Source organism: Lactuca sativa, chromosome 8 (assembly GCF_002870075.4).
Source record: "Lactuca sativa cultivar Salinas chromosome 8, Lsat_Salinas_v11, whole genome shotgun sequence".
Lineage (NCBI taxonomy): Eukaryota > Viridiplantae > Streptophyta > Magnoliopsida > Asterales > Asteraceae > Lactuca > Lactuca sativa.
In genome coordinates, this window is record NC_056630.2 from 27,800,860 (window position 1) to 27,811,517 (window position 10,658).

The 10,658-nt window shown below is 29.7% G+C and overlaps 2 long non-coding RNA genes across 5 annotated transcripts; both read right to left on the bottom strand.

The window, feature by feature from the left end:
- Positions 1 to 1,238: 1,238 nt before the first annotated feature.
- Positions 1,239 to 3,747, bottom strand: LOC111913212 (uncharacterized). Its single transcript, XR_002857464.2, has 2 exons — positions 2,806 to 3,747; positions 1,239 to 2,576 (listed from the first exon to the last, which is right to left on the bottom strand). It is a non-coding gene; the product is annotated as an uncharacterized LOC111913212 (long non-coding RNA).
- A 4,388-nt stretch (positions 3,748 to 8,135) lies between these two features.
- Positions 8,136 to 10,258, bottom strand: LOC111913186 (uncharacterized). 4 transcript variants are annotated; one of them, XR_008225520.1, is made up of 5 exons: positions 10,069 to 10,258; positions 9,543 to 9,640; positions 8,662 to 8,774; positions 8,467 to 8,539; positions 8,136 to 8,362 (listed from the first exon to the last, which is right to left on the bottom strand). It is a non-coding gene; the product is annotated as an uncharacterized LOC111913186 (long non-coding RNA). The 4 variants fall into 4 exon arrangements; XR_008225519.1 differs by having other exon boundaries at positions 9,510 to 9,640; XR_006186480.2 differs by having other exon boundaries at positions 8,662 to 9,640.
- Between the last annotated feature and the right edge of the window lie 400 nt (positions 10,259 to 10,658).

Below are 10,658 nucleotides of genomic sequence, written 5' to 3' on the forward strand. Positions count from 1 at the left end.
GCATATAAGTAAGTTTTGTTCCTAAAAAAAATTCATCTATTTGAAAAGATTTTTTTATTTAAATATGAAGAGTTGCAAAAATGAGTTTTGCCATATCAATGAGTATTGCACCACAAAATTTTCTTAAAATAATAGTGTTTCGATATTTTAAATACTGACCATTTACCCGCGCCAAGGACTGCGTATGAATAGTTTTTTTCAACAATTATTTCAATTAAAAAACATATATGATTGAGTGCCTAACTTTGACACACATGTAATGAAAAAGTAAACCATAAGCATAAAATCTAATTTGTTTTGGAAGATAGTTGGAAACTAACCTATTTTAATAGATTATTGTGGGTTTAAAAAAATACAATGTTGTCTAATTAAAAAAATTATGAAAACAAATTTTGTTTTTTTATTAGAAGATTTACATTTTCATTTGTGATAAAAATTCATTTTGAATTTTAAATACTTAGTTGACTACGTCAACCTAAAACGTGTATATATATATATTCATTTTAATTTTTTCTTCTATAAATATACTGTTTTCCATTAAAAATAAAAATTATTGTTATTTTTTAAGGAAAAGATTTTAAAGCTGTTTGGATCAAATCTAAACATGTTATTAATAGGGTTATCAACTAAACATAGTACCTATTTTTGGAATCGCAACTGCTTTGGAACGTCAGATTCGGTTCCTAAAGTTTTGGAACCGTCTTTTATGGGTTCTCATATTTTTTGGAATCGTCGTCTGATAGGTACCCGTTCGAACCGGTTTGTATATATAAAAATTTATTTCAATTTAGAGAAATATAAGCAATTCATTTCCTTTTCTTTTTAATTGAATAAGAGGCCAATTACGTTTGATTATATACAAAGTTTGGAAATATGATTTGTGGCAAATAATTAGTTTAAAAGATATGTGATTGGTTATGTATATAAATATATAAAAAGTGATATTAGAAATATATAACAAATACATACAAAATGGTTAACAAAATTCATTTGTTTATAATGCCGTCCCACATTGTTGGATATACATGTACATAACGTTGATGATTTATCTCATCTATAAAGACGATGTACGTCCTACAACGCTTGGTGTTAAGAACAGTGATCAGTTCTTTACTCTATAAAATAAAAGGAAGCTCAATTCTTTCCCGCAAGTTTCACAATTGTTCTTCTATCAACGAACCTCGATTACAATAACAATACAAATTATAAGGATTTAAAGAAAATTTGGAAGTATAAACTATAGAAACTTACATATACAAGTGAAAAACATATTGTAATTACAACAAACGCTAACCAACAACTTATTACATCATTTGAAGGTAAAAAAAATGTGAATATAGAAAATATTTACTATCATTTGAGAGATAAACCTATTACAATTTACACAACTTATTTAACATATTGTAATTAGAACAGAGGCTAACCAACCAACATTTGCAAGTTAAAAATGACTACAAAACATTTACATCTATAATGTCTTTTTTGCAAACTGCTATTTTACGTACCAACAAATTAATGATGTAAGTATGTCTCTAAATCATCCATATAATGTCTCTAAAGATTACCCGTCTGAAATATGTATAAAAAATGATCCATCGGTAACGTCATAAGAAAATAACCATCAATGATTTTGCTGACGGATAGTGACAGATTTGCCTTCGAAAATTGCCCCTTTTATGTAGTAATGTATTATATATCTTCACCTTATAGAAATGGAAATCATTTACTACAGTACAAGCTATTGATCCAAAGAATTGATCAAGCCATACTAACGTTGGAATCCCTCATAAATTGTAAATTCCCATTAGTATATCGATCCAAACATTTCCCACATTAGTATCTAACCTCAAATCAGCACATTCTAATCATCCAGATCCACTTCATTAGTCTTCTAAGTTGTTCGGGTTTTCCTCTCAATATTTCTGTCCATCTATCTCTCTCACACAAATACATATTTTTAGAATCCAAAGTAAAAGACGCCTAAAGAATATCATGGACATACAAAGCAGTTAATTACACATATATATATGCACAAAGGAAATCAAATAATTTACATGACGGGTTTTCAAGACAAACCGACGAGACATAGTACAGAAGCAGAAGAAAAGACCAACTTAAACCCGATATAGAGAAGAGAAAATTTTAATTAGCTGCATTCAAGTTGGACCTTTTATTATACATACATTTTAGAGAGCTTCCGCTTTCAAATTCATAACAAATTTTACCATTCCGAAAAGAACAAATAAATCTAAACCCCTCGATGGTGTACAAAGATTTAAAACCATTCAAGTCTTTGTACACCATAAGCAAAACAGTTAATAAAAGATATATACAAAAGAAAAAACACAAATATATGTAAAAGCATAAAAATACTTTCTAAAAAAAACTTCAATACAGTGTTATAGATTCTTTTCAATGAAAAATACATGGGGTTGAGACTCCTTCATCACAACATGCAGTTTATGAATCTACATACCAAATAGAAAACTTATCTCCTCGTATGTGGTTTCGCTTTCGAAAAAAGAGTACAAACCTCAAATCGAGATCTCTAACTTTACTGTCAAGTTTGTAAAACCCTAAAAAATAACAATACTGACAATTGTTTAGCCAGGACACTCCACGTGTATAAACAACTCAGTTTGAATTGACACAATCCAAATATTCGTATCTTTTTTCAGGATAAATGTTCGTGATGGGAAATATATAGAATAAAAGAGTTCCATTGTCAAACACTGACACATCTACGTACATACACGCATGTGCGAATCGAAGTAATTAACAAATGAGATCAGAAAGAATCCTAACCTTGTTTGTGTAAGGTAGGTCGTAGATCTAGCCGTTGTATTCTTGTATTGAATTGCGATCGATACAGTCAATTGATTTCTGATGCAGCATCATCAAGATTCTCATTTCCCAAAGATTTACATATATATAGGGCAACCATGTGAATCTTGATGATGCCGCACCTGTAAACAATGACATTATGGCTTCAAAATATATGTTGATGTGAAGTTAGCTAGTTGAATTAGTTTAAAAAACCCTAAATCTATGAAAACGATTAAAGAAAGAAGGAAGAATACCCACAAACAATATACATGACAGAAGTATATGATTAATTACTACTTGTTTGTCATCTTAGTTTTTGAAAATGGATTTTCTAAAGATTTATGAACCAATATATATATTTTGTGTTTCATAACTGAGGACGAGGTAAACTCGATGCTCAAATAAGAGAAAAAACATAAAGATATATAAAAGGAAATAATCAAATGAAGGATGAAAACACATAAAGAGGTTTCAAGAAAGGGGGTTTATATAACCAATTATAACTTGTTCTTTGGGAAGCTAAGATCTAGAGAAGAAAGCAGTTTGATGAAGGGTTTGGGTTGGGGAAGAAGATATATAGAACTGGGGGAGTGTGGAGAGTGGAGCCCATGTGAAGTGGAATCCAATTTGTGCGAGTAAATAGGATCTTTCGAACTTCAAGGATTCTAGCTGGATAATTAATGGTAATTACTAGCTAGTTAATTAGAAAACGAGGTTCCGGACCTCTCTATATATCACCTAGTACCATGCATTAATTAACACATTAAAATCCCTAAATATATATAGCCTCAAATATCTCGTGCATCATTTCAATATATTATTCAGAATTTGATCGATAAACTTGGTAACGGATCGACAATTCGACATTGCATCATTTGTCCACGTTTTCAAAATATTCAATTTTTAGATTTCTATTTTTGAGCGAATCGATTGGCATATATATAAATATATATTTACTGACTACTGAGTAACACAAGAACCGAAATATATAGTCACTGCTGAGTCGCTGTGGTCCTATAACAAGCAGAGATACAAATTAAAGAAAGAAAAGCAGCCCTTTATTTGCTTTTTTTTGGCAAAGATCATGAAATCTTGGGTAGGACATAAAGGCTTTTAGGAAAAATAAAGTCTCATCGTACATATGACATAAAATGAATCACTGTACGAAAGGCTTGAAACCATCCATCGTGTTCAAAATCATGTGACTCTCAATAATTACCACAAAAGTATATATGAGTGAATATAAATTGCAGGTTTTCCCTTGTGACATTAATGGTGGGGCACGATGCGACCAATACATGTTTTTTATTTTTTAAAGAAGGAACGAACGAGGTAAAAGTTCATAGTAACACATGAATCTACGGGTTGGTGTCTGAATCAACTAGTAGCTACCACAATTATTGTAGAAAGATAGTGGAGTACTACACGCAATAATTCAAGAGGCATTACGTTTGGTTGAAACCACATATATATTTTTCTTCTTCAATCATCAATTCATTTCATGTGGCGCAAAGATTTCTGCAAACTAACCAGTATATATGCATTAACCAAAGGGTCAATATGGCCTAATGATGAGGAGTCACTACTGAGGTCATAACTTCAAATCTCGGTGAAAACATAGTGTTTTTTTTTTTTTTTTTTTTTTTTTTTTTTTTTTTACATTTGGGTCCCACCAAACATATATAACTGATTTCATTAATTTCAAAATAGACCTTCAATTATCGTTTTTAATCATTTAACTCATATTTGATTTTTATTTTTTATTTTTTCTTTTAATTTTAATTTAGCACTTTAATAAGAATAAAATATAATATCTTATAAATAAAATTTTATATCAAGTTAAATACAACAGAAAATATTATTTTAGTTTTAAAGTTTAGTATTATACATTTTGCACAAATTGTTTTTACACCAAAATTGATTTTAATTCATATTATACTTTACACCATTTTTTTGTTTACTAACATATAAATGTGCTTGAATTTGGGTCGTTCCAAATATATTATAAAATCCATTAATTATTTTCAATTAGATATATTGTTAAGTAGATTGCTTTTTAATGACAAATATACTACACCTAAACTATTTTTAATATAAGGGACTTAAGCTCTCTGATATAAAAGCTTATCATCTTTTTTTGATATAAATATTCACACGTACATTGTTACTTCTGTCGATCTAGTTTACAAATTCATTGGATAAAACCTACTACGCAAAATGAATTATGGCGACTAGAAAAGTGAGAAGGTGAACTTGGTGATGCCCGATTAGTCTTGATGAAGAATTTAATGATGTCATGACAGATCCTTAGGAAGAACCCGCTCCTATGTTTCATTCTATTATATACCATTATAAATTTTGGTTAGATTGGGTGGATATTGTGCCATAGATGAAGCTTATTTTATTTTTGGCGAATAGTGCATTTGCCATCTCACCTTTTTTAGTCATTCTCGTTGCAAAATATCCATGAAGGTTTTATTACTTGTAAAATACAAAAATGATGTATGAATATTTATATCCAAAGTTAATTAAAATGGTAAGTCTTGGTATTTGATCACAACTAAAGCAATTTTACTTCATAGCAGGCATGTATAATGAACTCAACATTTTATTTAATAATATAACTTATTGAAAAAATTAATGCATCTTATAATTTATTTTGAGAAGAGCACATACATCTTATTAAATAAAATTTGGTGTAAAGTTTGAAATTAAATTAAAATCAAATTTGGCGTAAAAAGTAGTTTGAGTAAAATACAAATACTAAACTTTAAACTTAAATAATAATTAATTGTATTTAACATTATAAAAAATTATGATATTATATTCTATTATTATTAAGGTGCAAAATTAATTTTAAAAGAAAAAAAAAATCTAAATTAAATGTTAAAAAAGTGAAAGTTAAAGGGCTGAAACTTATTAAATCAGTTATATATGTTTGGTGGGACCAACGTAAGAAAGAACCCCATTTTTACCAAGCATTTTAAAACAACCCTATTTTTACAAAAAAAAAAATAAATAAAAAATAAAAAATCAAAACTTGTATGCATTAATTCTAATGATAGATTAATCCTGACTTTTTAATATATAGTAATCTAATTAGTTATCAACATAAATCAGTGCCAATTCATTTAATCATTTCGTTTTCTTGATCAAACCAGTTGAAAAGAATATTCTTACATACTGAAATATGACTAGGACTAACTTATAAAACTATTGGTTTAGACAGATGACTGAATGTCCAATAAGAATTAATACCTGCGATGCCCATAGTCCCACATTAGCGTGCATGATAGGCACTCATCATATATGTAAATATCACGTTCTTAAAACTTCAAAGTAACGTACAGCAAATGGTGGCCCAAATATATATATTGGCACCTAAAAAACTAAAATCATGAGCTGATCAACTTATTAACTTAGTCAACAGTGATAAATTAGAGTAGCTATGTGTCGCAAGTATATATGATTAATAGAAAATACCCAAAGTCGAGATTAAGGGGTCGTCATATATAGTAACAGGTAACCAGTTAATTGGGTCATATATAATTATATATTGTAGCTAGATCAGCCGTTAGGTTAAGCAATATGGCATGTACGTTAGTACGTACATACACAGCCATAGAGGTTGAATCTATAAGTACATATATACATTCTGTACTCTGTGTTTTCTTCAGTCAAGGTTAGCCGAAGATCTAAACTAATTAAAATAACCTTTTATAATTTCTTTGAAAAGAAATAAATAAATAACTAAATAAAAATCCAGCAATAATTAAGCTGGGAAAAGTACAGAATAAAATAGGGATACAACAACCGAACAAAAGAGATCAAAGAGCAACTCGATGGACAGGCTGTAATGTACCTGCGCATAATTATAAACTCCTGCATGCACATATCATATAACAAATTCATGCATTAGTTTCAAATCGACATTAACTAGTCTACAAAATTGGGGTTGACGATTAAGTCTGATTCTAGTTATGATTGGAACATATTTAAAAAGCATAAATTTATTTATTGATCAATAATTATATTTAAAAAAACTTATTTTTTTTACGTAATGTAATATAATATAATATAATATGACACCCAACTATAGTTGTAGTTGGGTTTAATGACAACTACACGTTCTCTTTCATTCAATCGGTTATTCATTCCATTACATTATACTATACATTGTGGATGCTATTAACCTATGTAGTGTTACAACTTAAGGAAAATGACTATGGAGGGTAACCAACTGATGATTTTGTTTACATTTCGTCCATTTTTTATATGCAATATACCATCTAATTTATTGTTTGCGTTCACCATAACCCTTTGGATCAATTATTACAAGTTATAGCCGGTCAAAAAGGTTATGTTGAGCACAAACAACAAGTTCATGATATATTGCATACAAAAAAAACTAACTAAATGTGAACAAAGTCAATAGCTGGTTACCATTCTGAGTCATTTTCTCTTTTATTACAATTAAATGAGTTGAAAAATATAAATTAGAAATCAATGAGATAGTATATGTCAATGCCAACTACTTGTTTGGGGGAATAAAAGGGTTCTTCAAATATTATTAGCAAAATCATTCAACAAGTGCAAATCGAAGTACAAACAAGTGTAATAAAAACATTAAGTAAGTTTTGATGGTTAGTTCTTTTTGTATGGATGTCAATTCGATGAACATGTATAACATCAACATGAAATGCTAAAGTTGATATTGATCATATTAATCAGACTTATGATAACTCTTGTTAAACTTTTTTTAATGATTTCGGGAAGGACATTTATAAAGCTTCTTTAGATGATGAGGATGGTAAATAAAAACCTTTATTAATGAGGAAAACTATCTTTTATCTTTTTTGAATATCCTCGTAGGCCAAGAGATGGATTTAATTGAGATATCTAATGAGTATCAGTGGATGCTTTCTAACGATAACGTTGATACAAGGAGAAGAGGACAATAAGTAAAATGTAAAAATCAGGGTCTGATTCACTATACATAAATGTTTTCTTTGGTAATGTTAAATGAAACCTTGCTTTTGGGGAAATAGGGAAAATGACTCAGGAGGGTAACCAATTATTGATTTTGTTCACATTTGGTGTTTTTCATTTTTTTGTACGAAATATACAATCGAACTTGTTGTTTGTGTTTACCATTACCTTTTTGACCAACCACTACTAGAAAAACATAAATAGAATACGGTTGTTTACCAAAATAGAGTACGGGATAGCATCCCGTATTATATGGGGGGTGTATTAGATTAGGGCCATAATAGAGTACGGTTAAACACCGTACTCTATCTCTACAATACTTCCACATATAATACACATTTTATTCCACATATAATACACATTATTAACCGTACTATATTCCAATCCTCTTTTCCACAATATTAACCGCACTCCATCAACATTAAACAAACCAACAAAATTACATTGTTAATGACACATCCATTGCATTAATGAGGAAATAAAAATATAAAGTGAATCAGCTATGTCATTCCAGTTCATGGGTGTCAATGATTTCCGGTGGAATGCTCTTTTGAAAGAAAAAGAAAAAGAAAAAGAAAAAGAACGCATCAAGATTCACCAAAATATGAACAAATTGCAAATGTTGTTTCAAGTTGATACAAAATTACTAACCTCAAGAGCCCATCTAATCAATGTAGGTAACATTGCTAGCATGTTTGTTCATATCATGCCAATCACATTACTCCTGTTAAATATCATGCCATACAACATAAATAAAACTAAAAAAGAAAAACAATAATAGTAATAAGGTGAAAGTTATGATAAAAGAGTTTGGTGATAGATTTACTAAGCAGGGTATATGTATACTTCAATATGCATTTGCAGAAAACCCATATGAGATGCAATTTCCTCATAGTGGTTGTGGTGGTAAATCCATCAGTAGAAAACCCAACACTCTAAGCATGGTTACCTCCAACCTTCTAAAAAGTAATAGGAATTTTCAGGAAAGGCTATTAGAATAACATTAAACCAAACACATTTAGTAAGATACTAAGTTTATACATATATACAAAGAAGTGGGAAAAAATCATATGAATAGTCATGCTCAAAGATCAAATTTACATGGAGGGTATAACTGGTAACAGTAGCCTGTTGTGCAAGGTTTTAGGTAAGGAACAAACAAGCAACAATAACAAAAGATGTCATACATGGTGGAATAATGACACTAACTTGTTGCTGATGTTGGGGAATGGCCTATATGGTTAACTATGACTTTGATTCCGTTAAGCATGTGAGTCCACAATATTAAAAAATAATAATAATAATAAAATAATCATGTGGATATAAATAAAATGTGAATATTGAACACATACATCTCAAAACAATACTTTATATTCATAATAGTTGCATATATAGGCAAAACTAATGTTGACGAACTTCCCCTGAAGATGTCATACATGATATAACACCAAATATAAGCATGCTAGCAGTGATCTCAAAATGATATATGCTAAAGGCTAAATTCATATACAAAATGAAAAGATTATGGATGTGTAAGTATCATACTACTTTTTTAGTATGATAAACAACATAAAGCATTCATTTTCGAGATACATGGATGCTAAAACAGAATCACCTTTAAATGTAAAGTTGCACAACAATGCAAGGATTTGGGAATAGTAAACTACTAAACAATCGTATATTTGCAAAATTACCTTGAAAAATCATCAAAACACAATGTTTCATACCAGGTAGCTTCAACATAGGTGAGTCATTGTCAATTAACCAATATTTCGGCATTCTAGAATCAATCTCTGCTGATTGCACTTGAAATTGTCACCTCAGCCTAATTGAATAAGAAAACAAGAGGAAAATAATAAGAACATGAGCAATCATCAGAAAAATTACCTCCTCAAAAGATATCGTTCTTTTATAATTTATATACTCCATCGCCTAATTTGAAATTTAAAGACTTCCTATATCCATTCAGTTGATCATTATTGAAAAGGTAAGTATTAGATTCTGAATCTAGGTAAAAAAATATGAATAATCTGAATCGGACATTACATCGAACACATTATGTGCAATTACAAAACACAAGAAAATTATACAAAATAGGAGATAATGAAAGGATATAGCCATATCAGATAATGATTCACAATAAAGATTTCAAAACGGACTAAAATTACAAGAAGAAGGCCAATTGAAACACTAGAAAAGTATCGATAGAGGTACATATTAAAAAGGAGATGAAATATCTAGGAACATTCATACCTTCTTGAAAAAACTAGCAAGGGAATAGGAGGAGTCATTGGCTCGAAGATGATGATAGTCTCATGGTCATGGTGACGAGATGATGAGTGAACGCTAAGAGAAGTGGTGAAGTCGTGCAAATGAAAATATGAGTGCTCTGGAGGTAAAAAATAGAACATATTTGACGATCATTTAAAAAAATAGGCGGAAAAAAAACAAAAATATAAAATTGTATTAGAGTACGGTTAAAATACACAACCCTACTCTATCTTGTGTATCGTATTTGCGATTTTCTAGTAGTGAACTATCACATGTTATATTCGGTCAAAAGGTTTATAGTGAACACAAACAAGTTCGATGGTATATTGCGTACAAAAAAAAGGACCAAATGTGAACAAAATTAACAGTTGGTTACCCTCCTGAGTCATTTTCCCTACATGGACATCGGCACAACTTACATGGACATCGGCACAACATATGCTTGGTTAATTAATTAGTTGTTTTGGTGTTCCGGTACATTAACTTATCATTTTGCAATTATTTTACCATTTTATCTTCACTTGATAGAAATGGAAATCATTTCCATCTAATCTATTATTTCCCCACATTAA